General features: G+C 39.2%; 1 protein-coding gene across 4 annotated transcripts in view; it reads right to left on the reverse strand.

Annotated features, from left to right (window-relative positions):
- The window catches only part of LARS2 (leucyl-tRNA synthetase 2, mitochondrial), a 166,330-nt gene that overhangs the window by 116,465 nt on the left and 26,132 nt on the right, over positions 1-23,733 (reverse strand). The window lies entirely within an intron of this gene.

The raw sequence follows: 23,733 nt of genomic DNA on the forward strand, positions 1-23,733 counted from the left end.
TGGCAGAATTAAACTTTAACATATCAATAATTACATTAAATGTAAATGATATAAATACATGAATTAAAAGTCAGAGCTTGGCAAAATGAATTAAAAAACATGGATCAGGGGTCAGCCTGGTGGCGTACTGGTTAAGTTCGTGCACTCCACTTCAGGCAGCCTGGGGTCCACAGGTTCGGACCCTGTGTGTGGACCTATTTACCACTCATCAAGCCACGCTTTGGTGGCATCCCACGTACAAAATAGAGGAGGATTGGCACAGAGGTTAGCTCAGGAACAATCTTCCTCACACACACACAAAATGAATCAACTATATTCTGTTTAAAAGAAATACACTTCCAATATAATGATATAGGTAGGACAAAAGTAAAAGGATGAAAAAAGATAAACCATGCAAAAATTACTGAAAAGAAAGGAAGAGAGGCTATATTAATGTAAGATAAAGTAGACGAAGAGGAGTGGCTATATTATCAGTACACTTTATACATACTTCAAAGTAAAATATACTTCATGTATAGTTCAGGTACTTCAAAGTAAAATATTATGAAGTAGAATTCAGAGCAAAGAAAATTACCAGTGACAGAGAAGGACATTACATAATGGTAAAAGGGAAATCAAGAAGACATAGCAATCCTAAATGTAAATGCACCAAACAGCAGAACTGTAAAACATGTGAAGCAAGAACTGATAAAACTGAAAGAATGGAAAAATCCACAATTACAGCTGAAGACTTTAACACCTCCCTCAAAATAACTGATAGAACTGAACAGGAAATAGAACTCAACATCATCCAACAGACTTTAACTGACATTTATAGACCACTACACCCAAAAAATAGCAGAATACACATTTTTCTCAAGACAAATACCATGACAGATCATATCCCAGGCCATAAAACAAACCTCAAGAATTGAAATCTGTGATATAATAGGAAATATATTTGGTCTTTATCCCTTTTCCTGGCACAAAGCTCCAAAAACCTTTATAATTTCCTGAGTGAAAGGAGTATCTTTTGTCATTCATAAGGACCGCTTTTGAGCACACCTGATATTATGCTAGCCAGCCCTTGTGGTCTAATGGCTAAAATTCAGCACTCTCACCGCCAGAGTCTGGGTTCATTTCCTGGTCAGGGAACCACATCACCCATCTCTTGGTTGTCATACTGTGGTGGCTGCATGTTGCTGTGATGCTGAAAGCTACGTCATTGGTATTTCAAATATCAGCAGGGTCACCCATGGTGGACAGGTTTCAGTGGAGCTTCCAGACTAAGACAGACTAGCAAGAATGACCTGGTCATCCACTTCCAAAAAAACTGGCCATGAAAACCCTATGAATAGCAACAAAGCATTGTTTTGTTTTGGGTTTTTTTTTCAGATTTTTTTTATTTTTCCTTTTTCTCCCCAAAGCCCCCTGATACATAGTTGTATATTCTTCATTGTGGGTCCTTCTAGCTGTGGCATGTGGGACGCTGCCTCAGCATGGTTTGATGAGCAGTGCCATGTAAGCGCCCAGGATTCGAACCAACAAAACGCTTGGCCGCCTGCAGCGGAGCGCGTGAACTTAACCACTCGGCCACGGGGCCAGCCCCAGCATTGTTTGATATACTGCCAGAAGGTGAGAGGATGGCACAAAAAGATTGGGCAGGGTTCCACTCTGCTGTACACAGGGTTGCCAGGAGTCAGAATTGACTCAAGAGCACTAACAACGAGTTTATGCTAATGAGGTAACTTAGGGTGGGGCCCCTAGATAGCCTCAGGATGGGACTGGTCACCAGAAAGAAGGCTGGAATTTACAACCATACCCACCAACCTCTGGTAAGGGGAAAGGTGAGGGGACTGGGGAATGGAGATTTAAGCTCTATAAAAACTCTTCAGTAAGATTTCATGAGTTTCTGGTGTAGTAAATACACCGAGAGAGAGTAGCCCACTCCAGTTCCACTGGGACAGAAGTTTCTGTGCTAGGGACCCTTCTGGATCTCACTCTACATATTTCTTCATCTCCTTTGATGTCTTTTGTCATTAACTAGTAATCTAGTATGTAAACTGTTTTCCTGAGTTCTGTGAGTTGCTCCAGCAAATAAATCAAACCCAAGGAGGGGTTGTGGGAATCTCGGATTTTTAGCCATCTCCAGATAGACCGTGTCAGAATTGAGCTAAATTATAGGACACACAGCTAGTGTTGCAGAATTGCTTGACGTGTGGAAAACCCACACGCCCGGTGTCAGAAGTAAAACAGTACTGCAGTAGAGCATTAAGAGTACAGAAGACACACAGAAGTGTGTTTTTCCTCTAGAAAATCACACAGAAAAATTCTCTGATCACAATGAAATCAAACAAGAATTCAGGAACAGAAATTAAACAGGAAAATCTCCAAATATTTGGAACCAAGCAACACAATTCTAAATAAACCATAAGTCAAAGCGGAAGTTTCAAGAGAAATTTTAAAATACATTTAACTGAATGAAAATTAAAATACAATAGATGCAATTTTAAGGGACACTGCTTTAGACATCAGAACTGAGGAAAAGTCTCAAATCAATAATCTAAGCTCTCTCTTCAAGAAACTAGAAAAATAAGAGCAAAATACACTCGGAAGCATAAGGAAGAATATAATAAAAGCGTGCATCAATGAAACTGAAAACAGAAAAAAATAGAGAAAAATGAATGAAACAAAAATTTGGTTCTTTGAAAAGATCAATAAAATGAACAAAGAAAACTGACAAAGAAAAAGAGAAGAAACAAATTGCTAATACTGGAAACAAAATAAGGATATCATTATAGACACAGCAGACATCAAAAGGATAATAACAGAACACTACAAACAACTATATGTACATGAATTTGACAACTTAGATGAAATGGACCACTTCCTCAAAAAGCACAGACTACTACCACTCACCCAATATATAATTAAATACCTCCTCAAAAAAAAAAAACAAACAAACAAACCCCAGGCCGACATGTTTTCACAGGAGAAGTCTACGAAATGTTTAAAGAATCAACAATAATTCTACATAATCTCTTCCAGAAAATAGGAGAGAACCATTCCAAACTCATTCCCTGAAGCCAGTGTTACCCTGACACCAAAACCAGACAATCACAAGAAAACTGTAGAACATTATCTCTTGTGAATATAGATGTAAAAGTTCCTAATAAAATATTAGCAAATAGAATTAAGCAATATATAGAAAGAATTATTCACCAGACCAAGCGGGGTTTATTCTGGAGATGAAAGGCTGATTCAATATTAAAAAAATCAATCAATGTAATCCACCATATTACCAGGCTAAAGAAGAAAAATCACAATTATCATTTGATGCGGAAAAGGCATCTGACAAAATTCAGCACCCCTTCATGATAAAAATTCTCAGGAAACTAAAAATAGAGGAAAATACTACAACTTGATAAAGAACGCTCATGAAAAACCTACTGTTGATATCATTTATAACGGTGAAAGACTGAATGCTTTCCTCCTAAGATCAGGAACAAGACAAAAGATGTCCACTCTCACCTCTGCTGTTCAACATAGCATTGGAAGTTTTCTCCAGCGCAATAAAGAAAGAAAAAGAAATGAACGGAATACAGACAAAAAGGAAGAAATAAAAATGTCCATATTTGCAGATAACATGATGGTTTGCACAGATAATCTACAAAAAAGCCTCCTAGAACTAATAAGTCACAGAATACAAGATCAACACACAAAACTCAATTCTGCTTCAATAAACTAGGAATGAATACACAAAAACCAAAAGGAAAAATACAATACTATTTACATTCACTCAAAACAAATTAAATACTAAGGTATACATCTAACAAAACGTGCAGGATGTGTAAGCTGAAAAGTACAAAACGCTAATAAAAGAAATTTAAGAAGAATTAAATAAATGGGGATTCATTCTATGTTAATTAAGTGGAAGACAATTCTGGACTTAAGAAAATTATCAAATCTATAAAAACATTAGAATTAATAAGTGCTTAGCAACACTGTTGAATATGAAATAAATATAAAACAAATGATATTGCTGTAACAGAAAAAAGCGGATAAAAATTAAAAAGAAATGAACAGATGACTATTTTCGTTAGAAAGAAAAAGGAAGTGTAAAAGCCAAAGCAAGTGAAAAACACACAATGTAAGAATGAGAGGAGGACAACAGGAATATGAAGAAGGAAAAGCAGAAAAAGGGGGCCTTACTGGACTCCCTTAATCCATAAGGCCTACTTAACTGGAGTGTCCAGTTAGCTGGGCAACAGTAAATTAGTGCTGCACTTTGAAATCTTAGCATGTCCTTGAGCAATTTTTAAAAGCAGTCCTTCCTGCACTGAGAAAAGTTTTCCACCTTTTATTTTCACACTTGAATGCTTTTTTTCCCCTCCAATTTTTCAAATTGTGGTAAAACGTATACAAAATTTACCATGTTAACCATTGTTAAGCACACAGTTCAGTGGCAGCAAATACATTCACATTGCTGTGCAACCATTACCACCATCCACCTCCAGAACTCTTTTCATCTTGCAAAATGGAAACTCTATACACACTAAACAGTAACTCCTTATCCACGCCCCGATCCTAAGCCCCTGCAATGACCAGTCTACTTACTGTCTCTAAGATTATGACTACTCTAGGTACCTTATATAAATGGAATCATACTGTATTCGTCTTTTTGTGACTGGCTTATTTCACTTAGAATAATGTCCTTAAGGTTCACCCTTAAGGATGTATTTTATATCATACGTCAGAATTTCTTTCCTTTTTGAGACTGAATAATATTGCATTGTATGTATATACCACATTTTGCTTATCCAGGTCACCTGTTGATGAACACTTGGGTTGCTTCCACATTTTGGCTACTGTGAATAATGCTGCTATGAACATGGATGTAGAGACATCTCTTTGAAACCCTGCTTTCTATTCTTTGAGTATATATCCAGACGAGGAATTGCTGGATCACATAATAAACCTATTTTTAATTTTTTGAGGAACTGCTGTACTGTTTTCCACAGCGGCTGCACCATTTTACACCCCACCAACAATGCACAACGCTCTAATTTCTCCACATCCTCATCAATACTTGCTGTTTTCTGTTTTATTTTACAGTAGCCATCCTAACCCATCTAATAAGCTATTGGGAAATCAGAAGATACTTAGAGACAAAGGGAGGAGAAAATAACGGGTGTGAGGTGGTTTCTCATTGTAGTTTTAATTTGCATTCCTCTAATAACTAGTGATATTGAGCATCTTTTCATGTGTGTATTGGTCATTCGCACATCTTATTTGAAGAAATGTCTATTAAACTCTTTTGCTAATTTTCGAACGAGGTTTTTTTTAAATTTTTGGTTGTTGAGTTTTAGGAGTTCTCTTCCGAATATTAATCACTTATCAGATGATTTGCAAATATTTTTTTCCTGTTCTGTGGGCTACCGTTTCACTGTTAACAGTGTCCTCTGATGCACCACTTTCATGAAGTCCAATTAGTCTATTTTTTCTTTTGTTTCCTGTGCCTTTGGTATCATATCTAAGAAATCATCATCAAATCCAATGTCCTGAAGCTTTTGCCCTAGGTTTTCTTCTAAGAGTTTTATACTTTTAGCTCTTAAGCTTAGGTACGATCCATTTTGAGTTAATTTTTGCATATGGTGTTAGGTAAGTCCAAATTCATTCTCTTGCATAAGGATTTCCAATTTTCCCAGCACCACTTGGTGAAAAGATTGTCTTTTCCCTATTGAATGGACTTGGCACCCTTGTTGAAAATCATTTGACTGTATATGTGAGGGTGCATTTCCAGGACTGCTATTTTATGCCATTTGTGTATGTGTCTGTCTTTGTGCCAGTACCACACTGTTTTGATTACTGTAGCTTTGTAGTAAGTTTTGAAATCAGGAAGTGCGAATTCTCAAACTTTGTTCTTTTTCAAAATTGTTTCAAGAATAAGTTGGTAAGTGTTCCTTCCTCTTCAATTTTTTGGGAAAAGTTTGAGAATGACTGGTGTTAGTTCTTCTTTAAACGTTTGGTAGAATTCACCAGTGAAGCCATCTGTCCCTGGGCTTTCCTTTGTTGGAGGTTTTTGATTACTCATTCAGTCTCCTTATTAGTTACAGGTCTATTCAAATTTTTTATTTCTTCATGAGCCAGTATGGGTACATTGTATGTTTCTAGAAATGTCCATTTCATCTAGGTTATCTAATTTGTTGTGGTACAAGTGTTCATAGTACTCTCCTCTACTCCTTTTTATTTCTATGGAATCAGTAGTGACATCCCTACTTTCATTTCATATTTTAGTGATTGGAGTTTTCTTCTGTTCTTCGTCAATCTAGCCAAAGGTTTGTCAATTTTATTGATCTTTTCAAAGACCCAACTTTTGGTTTGTTGCTTTTCTCTATTGTTTTTCCATTCTCTATTTCATTTATCTCTGCTCTAATCTTCACTATTTCCTTCCTTCTGCTAGCTTTGGATTTAGTCTGTTCTCCCTTTTATACTTCCTTGAGTTGTGAGGTTAGGTTGTTGATTTGAGAACTTTCTTGGTTTTTAGTGTAAGCATTTATAGCTATACAGTTCCTCCTTAGCACTGCTTTTGCTATGTCCCATAAGTTTTGATACATGGTATTTTCTCCTCCCTTTGTCTCTAAGTATCTTCTGATTTCCCAATAGCTTATTAGATTCATTGATTGTTTAAGAATGTATTAATTTTCTCTTCATCCCATTGTGGTTGGAGAAAATACCTTGCATGATAGCTATCTTTTAAAAATCTACTGAGACTTAATTTGTGGCCTAACATAGGGTTTATCCTAGAGAATGTCCCATGTGCACTTGAGAAGAATGTGTATCTTATTGCTGTTGGGTAGAGTGTTCTGTATATGTCTGTCAGAGCTAGTTACTTTACTGTATCGTTCAAGTATTCTGTTTCCTTGGGTAGAGTGTTCTGTATATGTCTGTCAGAGCTAGTTACTTTACTGTATCGTTCAAGTATTCTGTTTCCTTATTTATCCTCTGTCTGGTTGTTGTATCCATTATTGAGAGTGGAGTAATGAATTCTCCAACTATTATTTTGGCATCGTCTATTTCTCCCTTCAAGTCTGTCAATTTTTGCTTCATATATTTTCATGGTATGTTATTAGGTGCATAAATGATAATAGTTGTTATATCTTCCTGCTCTATTAAACTTTTTATTAATATATAATGTCCTTCTTTGTCTCTTGTAAACTTTTTGCTTTAAAGTCTATTTTGTGTACTCTCTTTTGGTCACTATTTGCAAGAAATATTTTTTTTCATCCTTTCACTTTCAATCAATTCCACTTGTTTCTTTGGATCTAAAGTGAATCTCTTATAGACAGCAAATAGTTGGTTCACGATTTTTTTTATCCATTCTGCCACTGTCTCTCTGTCCTTTGATTAGAGAGTTTAATCCATTTACATTTAAAGTAATAGCTGATAGGAGAGATTTGCTTTTATGTTTTGCTATTGGTTTTTTATATACCTCACAGCTTTTTTGTTCTTCACTTCTTGTATTACTGTTTTCTTTTGTGTTTTGCTGACTTTTTGTAGTGAAGCATTTTATTCCCTCTCGTTTCTTTTTGTGCATACTCTACAACTATTTTCTTTGTGGTTACTGTAAGGATTACACTTAACATCCTCAAGTTATAACTTGAATTTTAATTTACACCAGCTGAACTTCAGTAACATACAACTCTGCTCCTATACAGCTCCATCCCTACCCCTTTCAATTATTGATTCCACAAAATTACATCTTTTTATATTGTGTCTCAAAACATAAAGTAATAATTATTTTTTATGTTTTAGTCTCTTAAATTATGTAGAAGACAAAATGAGAAATTACAAACAAAAGTTATTACAATAGCTTTTAGGCTAATAATTGTTTTTCTAAAAATGTATTAGTCTCAAATCAAGTAGTAAACAAAAAGTGGAGTTACATATTACTTTTATAATAATACTTTTATAATTGCCCATGTATTTACGTTTACTGAGATCTTTATTTCTTCATACAGATCTGAGTTACTGTTGCGTGTCCTTTCATTCCAACCTGCAAGACTCCTTTTAGCATTTCTTGCAGGGCAGTTCTCTCTCAGCTTTTATTTATCTGGGAATGTCTTAATCTCTCCCTCACTTTTGAAGGATAGTTTTGCCAGATATAGGATTCTTGGTCAACAGTTTTTTTTTTTCTTTCAGCACTTAGAATATATCAGACCTGCAAAGTTTCTGAGGAGAAATTTGCTCACATTCTTATTGAGGATCCCTTTCATGTGAGAAATCAATTTTCTCTAGCTGTTTTCAAGATTTCCTCTTAGTTTCTGGCATTTGACTAATTATAATGTGTGTCATTGCGGGTCTCTTTGAGTTCATCCTATATGGAATTCCTTGAGCTTCTTGGATGTTTATATTCATGTTTTTCATCAAACATTGAAAGTTTTGGCCATTATTTTTTCAAATATTCTCTCTGTCCCTTTCTTTCTCTTTTCTCCTATTGTGTATACTCCCACATACTCCACATACTCCCACAATGCGTATCTTAGCTTATACAATAAGGTCCCATAGGTCCCTAGGCTTTGTTCGCTTCTATTCATCTTTTTTCTTTCTGTTCCTCAGACTTGATAATTTCAATTTTCCTATTTTTAAGTTCACTGATTCTTTGTTCTGACTGTTCAAATTTGCTTTTGAATCACTTTAGTGAATTTTTCATTTCAGTTACTGTACTTTTCAACTCTAGAATTTCTATTTGGTTTCTTAGGTTTTCTACTTCTATATTGATATTTCCACTTTGTTCACACATTATTTTCTCGACTTTCTCTATATCTTCCTTTAGTTCTTTGAGTATCTTTAAGACAGCTGTTTTAAAATCTTTGTCTAGCAAGTCTGCCATCTAGCTTTTCTCTGGGATAGTTTCTCTTGCTTTACTTTTTCCCTTTGAATGGGTCATAATTTCCTGTTGCATTGCCTGTCTTGTGATATTTTTATTAAAAATTGGATATTTCAGGGGCCAGCCTGGTGGCATAGCAGTTAAGTTTGCACACTCCACTTCAGGAGCCCAGGGCTTGCTGGCTCGGATCCAGGGCATGGTCCCACACAGTGCTTATCAAGCCATGCTGTGGTAGGCATCCTACATAAAAAATAGAGGTAGATGGGCTCAGACGTTAGCTTAGGGCCAATCTTCCTCAGCAAAAAGAGGAGGATTGGTGGCAGATGTTAGCTCAAGGCTAATCTTCACCAAAAAAAAAAAAAAAATGGGCATTTGAATGTAATAATGCAGTAACTCAGGAAATCAGATTCTCCTCCATTCTGAAGAATTGTTTATTTGCTTTTGTTTTATTTTGATTTGTTGTTGAAGGCTGTCTGTGTGCCAACAATCAGGCTGAGGTGTGTTTTCTGATTCTGCACCTTTCCCTGGGCATCCACAGTGACTTTCTAATTGCCCCTACGTATGGGCTTGCTTTTGAATGTCCTAGTCTTTAATGTCTGGTTCCCAAAAGAAGAAAAACAGAAAAATGAAGTGGAGGGAAGGGCACTAGCCCTTCAAATCCCCTAGAAGTCTCTTCAGATGAAGTGTAGGGGTTTGCAAAAGTCCAGGGGGAGAAAGCATGTTCAACAATGGGTGCCTGCTCTTGTTTCTGCACCTTTGTGATCAGAGTGGCAATAAGAACATAGATCTCTGATATTTGGAAGGTCCTTATTGCTCACCCCGGCTCCCTCAAGCTGCTTGCAAGCTATTCCAGAAACACATGCACAGCTGCTTGCCAGCAGCCTGGAAGGTGAGGGATTGGTAGCCACTGCTGGGCTAAGAGCTGAAACTGACCAAAATTAACTGCAATTTACCATCTAATCCTTCCCCTGGAAGTTGCAAGACTTCAACAGACTCCAGAGTTCCAAAATAGTTACATCAGACAGATTTTGCCAGTGCAATCATTGTCCAGGTGAGGAGACAGATTCCTGGTGCTACCTACTCCGCCATCTTCCTAGAATCCATTCCCCCAAAGCTTGTTTTTATAATCAACTTGACCATCAGTGGCTTTCTGGGCCCCATTTCTCCCTTTTTTCCAGGGGCTACTCTTAATCTTTCTTCATGGAAACTCACTCTTCCCCTAGTATCTGTGGTACTATACTATTGCAATTCTCCTCCAACCCTGGGACTTTCTCTTGGCTCCTCCTTGTCTCTTGACCCTCCAAATCAAGGACATCCTGGGCCCTCTGTTCTCTCTATACTCTCCCTCAGTGATTCCATCCATTTCTTCCATGGTTGATAATCTCCAAAGACAGCCACCAGCAAGTCCTTCCCTGTCTATATATGCATGCTGCTCCTCACATTAAGAGGTGGAGTCTAATTCCTCAATCCTCCTACCTTTTATTTCTTTTTTCCTTGCAAATTTGTTTAGCTGGCACTGTCCTTTGGCCATTTGCCAATTTCCCTTGGACCTTCTAGGATCTTCGTGGAAGAAAAGTTTTATATTTTCCTAGGCTCACCTGAAATTCATTTCTGCATAGAATTCCTCAAACAAAGGATATGTTTTGACAGTAAGTTTGAAAGGTTATTTGAAAAGTTAATTTAGGGCTATTAGATACTATGAATAACTCTCATTCTGGGATGGCTTATCCTTCAAAGTGACTGGACATCTTAAGTGAATTTCTCTTATAGGAAAGATATCTGAAAGCTAAGTGTGAAACTCCAGAGGAAACGCCATCCCCAGAACTTTCAGTATAATACAGAAAACACCTCATTAACAGTGCCAGTTAGCCTCACGTCACTCTCTTGCCCTGGCCTGTTTTCCACCCCTGCTCTAAGCACTACTATTTACAAACACCATCACAGGCTATTTGTCAATTTACAAACCTAAAATGACAAACCAAACAATTCATTTGATAAACCCCCTCATTTCCAAAGAGTTTCATAAACCTGAAAACAGATGTCAGTGGAATTTAATTTAGTAAATTAAAAACCAAAAATATCAGCAAAATGCTTTAAATTGTGGCTTTCAGAAAAGGAGAAATGAGGCTAGACAAAGAACAAACATAAGGCAGTCGAGAGGTTTTGGGGTAACCTCTGGGTAAAGGCCTGTCATCTCTCCAAGTTAAACATAAATACCTAAAGCAACTCTTTCCTTCATATGGGATATATGAAATTGGATCCCTAGTTCATACTACTCACAAAAAAATCATTTCTAGGTAAATTGGAGATCCAAATGAGAAAGGAGAAACAATAAAGTTTTAGAAAATAATGCAGGAGAATTTCCTTACGGAATTACTTATAAAGAAATATTTTATAAACAGGACACAAGGAACACTAACCATAAAAGAAATGATTAATAAATTTGGTTACAATGAAATGAACATACAAAAGTCATCTTTAAAAGATTAAAAATGCAAGACACAAAGTGGGAAAGGTATTTGCAACACATGTAATTGACAAAGGGATTCTATCTAGAATACATAAAGAACTCCTGCAAATCAACAAGAAAAGGAAGATAACCCATTAGGAAAAAAGCATTTCCCAAAACAAGGATATCCAAATAGCCAATAAAGATACAAAAAGGTGATCAACTCTATAAGTAATCAAGGAACTTAAAATCATAGTGAGAGAGCCACCAGATTAGCTAAATTTAAAAAGTCTGATAATACCAACTGTTGTGAAAATGTGGAAGAAAGGAAATGTTAATACACTCTTGAGCAGAAATGTAAATTGGTACAACCACTTTGGAAAATCAGCAAGAGCTACAAAGCCTGACCATACATATAGCCAATGACCCAGTAATTCCACTTCTAGGTATAAGCGGACAGAAATCAGTGCTCTGGGTACAAGGATTCAGACAGGAATGTTCATAGTAGCATTGTAATAATAGCAAAAAAAGGAAAAAAAGACCTAGTTCTACAACCAACAAGGAACTGAATTCAGCCAACACCCTGAATGAGGTAGGAAGTGGACTCTTCTGTAAAGCATCCAGTAAGGAACACAGCTCTGCCAATACCTTGATTTTGGCCTTGTAAGACCCTAAGCAGAGGATGTCAGCAACATGGCGAAGTGAGAGGTTTTCTTCGTCTCTCCCACTTCAAACTACAATTAAATAGACGTTCACTGATCAGTGGAGGATACTCACACAGTACCTCAGGATGCCTGAGAGACCCACACTGCTATACATCAGAAGGTGGATGGACTATCCCTGGGGAGGAGGCAGAGATAGGTGAGAACTCTCTGGCCCCCAGACAGCCCAGTACCTGTGAGTAACTCTCTTCCTGAGCTCATAGCACCGCTGCAGCCCTGAGGGTGGGCGTGTGCATCAGCACGACTGTGGAAACAGGTGACTATAGCCCTGAGCCTCCCATGGTTGCTCTTTGGACCAGTGGGAAAATCCACAGTCCCACTGTGGCCTCAGGGAGTGACTTGGGCTCAGAGCTGGTAGGGAGGCCACCCACCACGCACAAAGGCTAGTGCAACCTAGGAGCAGACACGGCATGGCTGAGCAAGTGAACCACCAGCTGCCTTAAATGCCCATAGCTCTGCTGCAGCCCTGAGGGGGCAAGTGAGATCCAGAGGGGCCGTGGAGCAGGTGGTGAGAATCCTGAGCCCCAGCGTGATCACTCCTGGGTCCAGTGGGAAAATCCACAGTCCCATGGGGGCCCCAGGGAGAGACTCAGCTTGGCCATAGTGGAGAGGCCCTGCCCACCAAGCACAAAGCCTGGTGTGGCCTAGAAGCAGATGCGGCACAGCTCTGAGTCCAGGCAAACAAACTGCTGGCTGCCTTAAATGCCCATAGCTCTGCTGTGGCCCTGAAGTGGCAAGAGATCCAGCAAGACTACAGGGGTGGGTGAGGACAATCTGGGCCCTAGTGTGATCACTCCTAGGTCTGGTGGGAAAGTCCACAGTCCTACTGTGGCCTCAGGGAGAGACTTGGGCTCCATCCCAGTGGGGAGGCCCCCCTGACCAAGCTCAAAGGCTGATGCAACCTAGGAACAGACATTGGCACATCTGCTGCCTAGGCAAAAGTGCCCCTGGCTACCACAAATGTCCACAGTATCACAGCAGCCCCAAAGGGGCAGGATGACTGCTGGGACTGTAGAAGCAGGCGACAGTAGCCCTGAGCCCCGGTGTGATCATGCTCTTGACCAGTGGGAGAGTCCACAATCCCACCACAGTCCCAGGGAATGGCACAGGCTCAGACTCAGTGGGGAGGCCCCAACAACAAGCACAACAGCTGGTACAACCTAGGACCAGACAGCAGCAGAGCTGCAAGTCTGGGTGCACAAACTCCTGGCTGCCTTGAAAGCCCCTAACACTGCTGCAGACCCTAAGTGGGGAGCGTTTCTAGGCAGGTCTGTGGGAGCAGGCGGCAGCAACTTGGAACCCCTGTGTGATTGTTCCCACAGTTGACAGGAGACCCCACAGGGCCACTGTGATATCAAGGAGTGGCCCAGGCTCAGTCAGGAACAGCTGATGGGGATCCTGGTGGGCGCAGATTACACAGCTTCTGCCCCCTCCTCCTAGTGGCAGCAAGTGGAAGCAGTAACCAAATTCTATCTCTATGCGGAGGCACAAATCCACGCCATCAAGCAGTATGAAGAAATACATTAAATCTCCAGAACAGAGGGAAAATGACAAGGACCCCAAAAACAATCTTGAAGATACAGAAATCTATACCCTAAATGACAAGGAATTCAAAATAGCTATCCTTAAAAACCCCAAGAAGTTAAAAGAGAATACAGATAGACAACTCAAGTTCAGGAGCTACGTTACAAAAGAGCTTGAAACTATAAAGAAGAACCAATCAGAAATGTTGGAGATGAAAAACACAATGGATGAGATAAAGAGAAATCTGGACTCCCTGAACAGCAGGGCTGATAATATGGAGGACAGAATTAGCAGTCTGGAGGATAGGAATATAGAAATGTTTCAGATAGAGGAGGAGAGCAATAGGACACTAACTTGTCTAGGATAAAAACAGCTATAAAAGACATTCTTGGGACAACTGTGAAATTCACATATGGATTGGATATTAGATAATATTATGGAATTACTGTTAATTTTCTTAGTTGTCAAAATGATATTGTGCTTATGTAGGAGGACGTCTTAAGTCTTCAGACAGGAATGACGAAGTATTTAGGGGCAAAATGCCACCATGTCTGCAAGTTATGAAGCAAATAAGGCAAAATGTCAATGACTGTTGAATCTAGGTGGGAGGCAAATGAATGTTCATTGTACTATTCTTTCAACCTTTCCAAATGTTTGAAAAAATTGTATAATAAAATGGAGAAAAAATGTTGAGCTAAAGAAGCTAGACACAAAAGAACACATACTATGTGATTCCATTTATGTAACTTTAAAAGCCATGTGTAGGTGGTAAAACTATATTGAAAACAAGGCAGTAATGATCATAAATGCAGAACAGTGGTTACCTGCAGTGGGGAGAAATGGAGTCGTGATTGAAAAAGGGCTGACAGAGAGCTTCTGGGTGCTGGCAAAGTTTACTTTCTTAATCTAGGTGGTGGCTAAACACTACCATAATGTATTAAGCTACACATACATGTTTTATGCTCTAGTCTGTACATATCTAATATTTCACAATTAAAGAAGTTATGAAAATTATTCTTGTATTTGCAAAAATATTGCCTATTTTTTAAAAATTCATTTTTATTATTCATTTATGCTTTACCTTATGTCAGAAAGAATTGATGCTCAGCTTGTATTTTGATTCCTACCTAATAAGGTTTGGGATCATTTTTCCAAACAGAAAAACAAAATCACAGACCTACTGAATCACAAATTCTGGGGGTGGGACCCAGAAATTTGTGCTTTAACAAGCCCTCTTGGTGATTCTGATGCTCGCAGAGTTTAAGAAAGAACCACTGGTATAAGTACACACATAGGTAATCCTTGTTACTTTCATGGAGTAACAACTTCATCTTCAAGACCTTTCAGATATTGCTTCCCAACACACTTAAAGCCCATGGTATCCAGACAACTACAGGTGCCCATTCCACCAAAGATTGCACCTGGCTGATGTGTGAAACCGACCTGGAGGCCTGATTCAGCTGTGGAGAGGGAGGTTTTGTACTATTATTTTCTAAGGCATTTAAAGAGTGATTAATCTCTTTGATTACCATAAGAAACATTCCCTTGGAGAGAAACTGGGGCTCAGAGGGGCAACAGATCATGCTCATTATGTGTGAATGGCAAGACTCACCCTAAAACCCAGTCCTCTGAGATGTACATCCAAGATCCCATCTCCTAAAAGCACTTAACAAGCATTAAATCAGGAAATTCTATTCCCATTAGCCAGAGTGTCCACCCTTGATAGGGATAATCTGACTGGGCTCATGACCACCAGTAAGGACTTCAGATAAAACAAAATGCTTCCTTGAATGGCCACATTTACTGAGCAGCGGAAAAGTCTTTAGTTGGAGCTGAAGAGTCCAAGAAGGCTATCCTGGCTGAGGCAAGGAAAAACTGACCGCATATGTTTTAGGCTGGTAAACTGAGCTGGCACAGCTTTGCATGCGGTCAGCTGCATGTGTGTTACGTATTCATGATGAAATGTGCTTCTCAACCTCAAGACGACTACAGTTTTGAACACAAACCTTACGCACCAGTACCAGCCTTCCTGTAAACAGGTGAGCGCTAAAAGATAAACCGTCAATTCATTTCAGCTAAAACAAAGGTATCACCTTTTCCCTCCCAACCAAAGGAAAACCTCTAGAAAAAGGTCAATTTTCTGACTCTGAGGAAGAACAAGTAATCCAAAGCCAGAGATCTGACAGACAAACTGCTTCACCTCTGTAAGGATTTGAAAGAGGACTTGGAAAGTCAAACACCTCGAGTGCCTGTTACATGTTGTCAAGGCAACCACAGCTCTGAGCTTTCACAACGGGAATCTTCCCAACCAGGTTTCCAGGCACTCACTTGTCCCTAAGTTCTTTTAGTTTTAAGTTATTCTTTAAATTATTTTAAAAGAAAAAACATTAAAAATATATCTTTCTGTTATCCTGGAGCCTGCATTATTTCTTGGAGTTTAACCCTTCCTATCAAACGTCTGGTCCTCTATGTAAATAAAATGCCAAGGTAGTAAGGGCCTTGAAACAGTAATAATTTGCACTTTGTAATCATACAAATCATGCTTTCTTTGAAAATAAACTCATGCAGATATGGGCCAAAGAGCTTGCGTGTTTTGGATGGAAAGGATACTGCTCCCAAACCATGATAATGACATGGGGTGGGGAAGAAAAGGCTAAACAATGACCAGCAGAAGTGCAGGGAAACAAACCCACAGTATAAAGAAATACAAGGCAACCAGGGAAATCTGCAAAATGACTGGTATCCCATGATGTTACTGTATTATCGTTAACTGTTTTAGGTGTGATAAGAGAATCACGAAGAAGGAAGGAGTGAGCCTTTATCTTTTAGCAACATATACTGAACTCTTTACAGATGAAGTTATATGATGTCTGGGGCTTGCTGCAAAAAAATTCAGAGTAGAAGGGTGTAGATGAAATCAGATTGCAACCATTGAGGCTGGATGATGAGTGTTTGGGGGTTCCCTACACTATTCTCACTTCTTTAGTATAAGGTGGAAATTTTCCATAATAAAAAATCACACACACAAAAAAAGAGAGAGACAGAAGAAAAAGACGACGGGAGAAAGAGAAGAAAAGGAAAGCAGGTAAGTCAAGCGAAAGGGACGAGAGAAAACAAGAGAATGGAAAGAGGACAGTGAAAGGGAAGAAAGACGGAGAGAGAGTGAGAGAAACAGAAGCAAAGAGATCTGTGCACGTGGTGGAGATGCCATGAACACCTCAGCGGCCCCCCACGTTACGCAGGCTATGCAGCACTGATGGATAAAGCTTGAAAAAGCTCAAAGTCACCAAAAGCCTGTCCTGGTAAAGATTCTGATAGAGCAGAGTTGGGATGTGCCTCTTCCACTGCTCCAATATCGCCACACTCCACATCCCTCTCAGCCCACGCTGCCTTTGGGGAAGACGGGAGGACACGTTTGAGTTTGCCTCGATGGATGACTGTCTTAGGGGGCAGTAATTCCTGGGTTTGCCTGGCCCAAATGGGACCGATAGACAAAGCCGTCAGTCTCACTACGGGCACCAACAGGTACAGAAGACTGAGCGTAGAAACACGAGAAGGAAATCAGACACAGAATTTAAACTGCAATGAAAATGAGTATAAATAAAAACTCATAACACTTCCACAATAAAGAAACTCAGCAAAGAGTCAACTCTTGATTATCCCAGTAAGGGAGAACAAGAAAAGTTTATCCAAACATCGTTTATGCCCAGTCCTGGAATAAACGTTTCTGTTTGTTTTGATTTTACACTGGAGTATGAGTGTTTGGGGATTGCTCAGCAAGCACCATAACAAATAACACACCCCTCCTCTGGAGGATTCCACAGGCGTTACCTTAAATCCTTTCTGGTTTGGACTTTTATTTTCCTGGTTATATATGTATGATCTTGGAGCGAACTCCTAGGGACTGTTCCCCCAAACAATTATCCAGATGATTCCTGATAAAAATCAGGCCCCACAGTCTACTTCGATCAAGATTCATAGCCAAGAGGGCCGGCCCGGTGGTGCAGCGGTTAAGTTCACATGTTCCGCTTCTCGGTGGCCTGGGGTTCACCGGTTCGGATCCCGGGTGTGGACATGGCACTGCTTGGCAAAAGCCATGCTGTGGTAGGCGTCCCATGTATAAGGTGGAGGAAGATGGGCACGGATGTTGGCTCAGGGCCAGTATTTCTCAGCAAAAAGAGGAGGATTGGCAGTAGTTAGCTCAGGGCTAATCTTCCTCAAAAAAGAAAAAGAAAGAAAGAAAAAAAACCAGATTCATAGCCAAGGCCTGGTCCAGAACCAACTCAGGCACCAGAGCACTAGTGAGAAGGCAGAAATCGAAGTCGGAGACACACTTGCCTCAATGGGCCATACTAAGCAACTTAGCAGCTCATTCTGTCATTTGTCATAAGGAAGTCACAGGGCCATCCTCTAGGACCAACTCATGATCACCAAGACCATAACCTGAACCCAAAGGACTAGAATGGGGTCCACACCTGCTCCTCAGAAATGCTGCCAATTACTCCACAAAGAAACACATCTATCTCATGGCACAGTTTGAAATTGTATTTCCTCTTTACTCTTCCCTTAGATGTTCAGCTACTACAATTCCGCTTTTGGTTTCTTACTTTCCTTCTCCTTAAGACGATACAAGCTGTTTTGGGAACAACATTTGAAAAAGTGAAACACAGTTTCACTGTGTTATCATTTTGGCTCACCAGAAATGCATTAATTCCAGAAATGTATGCTTTTTTTTTTTTTAATTCAGAGAATTAAGCCTTTATGTAAGAAAGACAAGAACGCAGCTCAAGAGCTGGACCATTCCTACAGGGATTCCTATTCAGGGAGAGGTAGGAAGAATGAGGTCATGACCCAGGTTTTGAAGTTGGTTTTCTCCATCTGGGGGAGGAAGATAACATTTCTGAGCCAATCTGTTTTTTAAATATTCTGTTAATTGTCAGCTAGCCATCTGCTGACTTCTCCAGCTTTTACGAGACCTTAGGAATGTTCCTTGCAAAGGACAGATTCGCCTAGTCAATTAAATAACCAACTTCTCTGCCTCCTCACTTTGCTGCTGCTCTGTATGAACAAACAAAACAGATTGTAAAAGTTTAGTAAAAAGCAGTGGTGGGCTCCTGGGCAAGAGGGTATTGAGAACACACACATCTAAACCGGTTTCCATTACTCCCACTAAAATGACCAACAGAATATCAAGACGGGGGTCGAGGGGACTGTGCCAGTACTGGAAACAACAGAAGGTGCCACTGCCATGCCAGAAATGTCAAGGAATTTTGGCAGATGGGACCAGATAGAAGAAAAATACCGTAAGCCAAACCGCATCTCCCCTTCTTAAGAACAGGCTGAGTTCTTGAGAAGCAGGGCTCTAGCACCCCTTACTCAAAACGGCCAGGTCCAGTGGGGACAGTGGGCTACGGGACAGATGGAAAGCTCACAAACTGGACATGTCTGGCTGTGGGGGCTCAGCAGCACTTCAAGCAGTCACGGTCAGGGGTGTCTGTGATGCTACACCTCACACCTGGGTAAAGATCAGACCAAAGAGAAAGATGACCAGGAGCGGTGGATTCCCCAAACTCAGAAATAAAGAAATGACGCGGAGACTACGAGCTTCCACTCCATTCCCCTCGGGCTAATATATCTCTACATTGATATACTAGTCTACCTCACTCAGGAATCAGGGGAAAAAATCCACATAGTGTCTATGAAAAGGTCCTTAAACAAATAAGGAGAACAGAGCATTCCAAACTTGTAAAAAGGTTTATCACAGGAAGCAAAAATCATTTTTCAAGAGCATCTCTTTGTATTCTCAAGAAAATTTCTGAACATATATGGTCTGTGAAGATGAGATAAAATAGCAAAAGAAAAAGGAAGAAAAGCATCTAGCCAAGAGGCTTGAGAAAGAAAATGGGAACTGAATGAGATAAGGAAAAATAAGAATAAATCTAAAAATACAATGGCGAAATTAACATCTGCATTAGAAACCATACAAAGCAGCAGTGATTCAACAGAAACAGAAGCAGTGATGTGGAAAGCAAACTTGAGAAGTTCTTCCAAAAGGCAGAGAAGAACAAAGAGACCAAAATCACGAGGGAGGCGGTGACAACAATGGAGGACAGTGAAGAGAGCACACGCCAACGGGCAGTGTTCTTGAGAGAGAGCCTAAAAACTGCCACAAGGAAAGACCCACAAGTGCGGATCAGAGCGGTCACTAAGCACCAGGCAAAATTAAAGGGAAAGGAGTGACACTGAGATACACTCTGATGAAAATTTTAAATGGCAAGGGCAGAGACAGAAAGAATCCACAAGCATCAAAATGGGGGTATAAAGATTATTACTATACGTACAAAGACAGTTTGGGATGGTCTCAGACTTCTCCACTAAAACTAACAGATCAGGTAGTGGTGGTTGCATAAATCTATACATGTGATTAAGTTGCAAAGACCTACTATTACTACACACACACACACACACACACACGTAACTGCATGTGAAAATTGGTAAAAATTTGAACAAGATTTGTACTGTAGCTAATAGTACTGTACCAGCATCAATTTCCTGGTGTTCATATTACATTGTAGTTATATAAAATGTTATAATTGGGGGAAGCTGGGTGAAGGGCACATAGGATCTCTCTATACTATCTTGGTGACTTCCTGTGAGTCTATAATCATTTAAAAAAAGAGAGAGACATAGATCAGGGATCAAGTCTACTACAGAGATTTGAAAGCAAAAAGAATTCCAAACCTCAGTAAATTGCTGTTCACAGGTGAAAGCAATGGAAAGTCATTCTCAGTTATGAAAATAATGTATGATGTCAGAAAAAGCATGATTTAAAATTTTCACAAATCAAAATTTTAAAAACTGGCAGTCATGTTCTAAAAGGTCTACTGATGAGCAGTGAAACTAGTTAAGGAGCATCAACTTACACAATTGTTAGGAATGTGATTTTAAAACTAGAAGCTGTTGAAGAAATGACACATGATCAGAAAAATTACAATATACGAATAAACTAGGCCTAAAATCTCATAATATATATACATGTATATATATAAAAAACACCTCTGAAAAATAGGTTTAGAAAGTGGGAAGTGTAACTGTCTGCTAACTTCCTTATTTTACATGGGGAACAAAAAATATATAATTTTTTACGTTGATACTAAATATGTTTTTTTAAAACTCTTAAAGCTATCTTTTAGCAGAATAAAAAATAGAATTGATATTTGTTTAAGCCTCTAGAGGCTTAAAGAAAGCAAAATTCAAAATGCAAGACACCATGGAAGAAAAGGACAGCTAAAACTATGTTTTAAAAAGTCTAGGGGCTGGCCCCATGGCCCAGTGGTTAAGTTCGCCCACTCCGTTCAGTGGCCTGGGGTTTCACCAGTCCAGATCCTGGGCGCGGACATGGCACCGCTCATCAGGCCATGCCGAGGTGGCGTCCCACATAGCACGACTAGAGGGAACTACAACTAGAATATACAACTATGTACTTGAGAGGCTTTGGGGAGAAGAAGAAGAAAAAAAAGAAAAAGAAGAAGATTGGCAATAGATGTTAGCTCAGGTGCCAATCCTTAAGAAAAAAAAATAAACCCCCATCCCCCCAGTGATTTGCCCATCTTTTAAATTTTTTAATTAACTGCATCCACAAGTGATATACCAAAAGAATTCAACAAATAAAGGCTAAAAGTTTACGAAAATGGGCAAAATATATCAAAAAAACAGAAACACAAGATAGTAGGGATGGCATGCTTAACATGAGACAATAAGAGGAAAGCTCCGTTACCAGGTTTTAAACCAATTATAAAGCAATAGTAATTAAAAATAGTTTAATAATGGTATTGTAAATGGATGAAATGGACAGAAACAGAACTTAGGCATAATAGTATAAAAGAACTAGGTTATAGTTAGGTAGCCTTTTCAATCAATGAGGAAAGGACTGTTTAAAAATAAAAGCCAGCGACAATTGGTTATTTAGAAAAAGTAGTAACTCCTTATCTTATACAGTAAAATAAATCCAGCTGAGCTAAATGTAAAAATTAAACCATAAAAGACTGGGAAGAAAATATGAATGTATTCATCTATCTCACAGCAGATCTTTCCAAGTACTCTGTGTGCTGACCATAATCCCACTATCCACAAAATGAAAAGCAAATGACGAATCGAGGAAAAGTATTTGTAACAAAATAAAAATCATTAAGAAAAGGACAAGCACTCCCTACCTAAATGAGCAAAAGCCTAAATGATTTAGGTCATTCACACACACCCACCCAATTCAGTCAGTCATTAAACACATGAAACAAGCTCACTATCACCAATGAGGAAAGAAACACAGGTGAAAACACCCATGTAACAACTTGGGAGTGAGGATTTGCATAGTCTTTACTCCTTTAAGGACCATAAGCCAAGTTATACCTTTAAGTATCCTTTAAGTACCATAAGCCTTAAACTTGTTCATGGCTTTTTTTAAGAATTCATATTAAATAATAAAATATGTGTACCAAGATTTCTGCCCCAGGTATGGGGGATAAACATAGCAGTCAAACTGGCCAGTGGATTAGCCCAGCCCTGCCACTTGGGTAACCAGCAATAAAATGATGTCAATAAAAGTACTTACATTTGGATCTAGGGATCCAAAGAGATAATTATAGGGGCCTGGCCCACAGTAAGTGCTCAGTAACTATTAGACAGTGGTAGCAACACTGTGACATTTATCTACAACATTGCACTGTAGGTTCAAAATCCTTTATCTCAAATGCCTGCAGTCGAATGTGATTCAGAATTGACATTTTTGGATACTAAAAGATAATAGCGTATTCACTCAGCTAGGTCTGGGAGAGTATCTGGTAGTCAATTATACTACGATTCCTATAGTGAAATATATGACATTCATTCCTAGGGAGATAAACATCAGTTCAGGTCAGGTTTCACAGTCAAGTGAGTTATGAAAAAGCTTTCAGTTTTTAGAGTTTCTGAACTCCAGATCTGCACAGGAGGGATTGAGAACCCGTGTTTATAATAGAAAGACCTCAGATAAACCTATCTAAATGTATGATAGTAAGGGAAAGGATACATAAGTAATGATATATTCATAAGATGGAAAACTATACAGCCATCAAAAGTCACTTTTTCAAAGAATACTTAATAAAATGGGAAAATTTTCATGAATAGTGGGTAAAAAAAAGCAAGATTAAGAAATACGTATATGAATTAAGTTTTAGAAAAGTAAATTACATAGATATTTATGATTCCAAAATAAAAGACGGCAAGGAACCATATAAGGATGTTAAATCAGCCACACTGACTTATGCTCTTCTTTACACTTTTTGGTACTTTCTAATCTTCTATGATGATAAGGAAAATAATCCATTAATTTTTTGAACCATTGATGGTTGACATTCCTGTGCAGGACTAGGCTAGTTATCATCCTAGAGGGTTAACAAGTCCATCTTTGCCCTCAAGGAATCTGTCATTTCATCTCTAGAGAGCTTTGGACATTACTTAGTTCTCTCTGCATTAGACAGCATTTCATTCTCTATCAGCAATTCCTTACTGCCCCTTGTCCCAGGTGCCAGGACTTTTCACACCTCCACCAAATGAAACACTGGCGACCTTGCAAGTCAGTGGTAAAAATGGCATCAGTGGTGCAATTAGAACTTGATTCAGCTCATGATCTTACCTAAAGGAGATACCAAAAAAAAGAAAAAATCAAGGACTGTTCAAATGTGTTTGCCTTTTGCACTTTTTCACTGTACTCATCAAATCTCAATCATTTACAAAACGGTTGGGGGAGGAAGAGAAGGAAATCTCATTTGGATTTGTTCCAGTTGCTTTTCATGAGTAAAACGATGTGAATTTGAACTTGACAGGCCCAGCAATGAAAACTTCAATCATTCTGTGGAGTAAACGGGATGCCAAGAGGGCTTATGACATTGGAAGGGCCCTTCGTGGAGGGGACAAGCAGGAGTCTACCTTACCTAACAGATCACTCATCAATGTCTAAGGAGTGGGCCTTTGGCCAGAGCTTTGAAGGGCTCAGTTCATATTTAGCGTGAGTGTTCCTAACATCCAGGTGGTCTTCAGTGAACTCTTCCCAGGTCTGGAATTCTCCACTGGTTTAATACAGTTTGAAAGCATTTTATACGAATGGCTATCTGTGAAAACTCATTATGGGCTGT

The sequence above is a fragment of the Equus przewalskii genome, chromosome 15 (genome assembly GCF_037783145.1).
Source record: "Equus przewalskii isolate Varuska chromosome 15, EquPr2, whole genome shotgun sequence".
Lineage (NCBI taxonomy): Eukaryota > Metazoa > Chordata > Mammalia > Perissodactyla > Equidae > Equus > Equus przewalskii.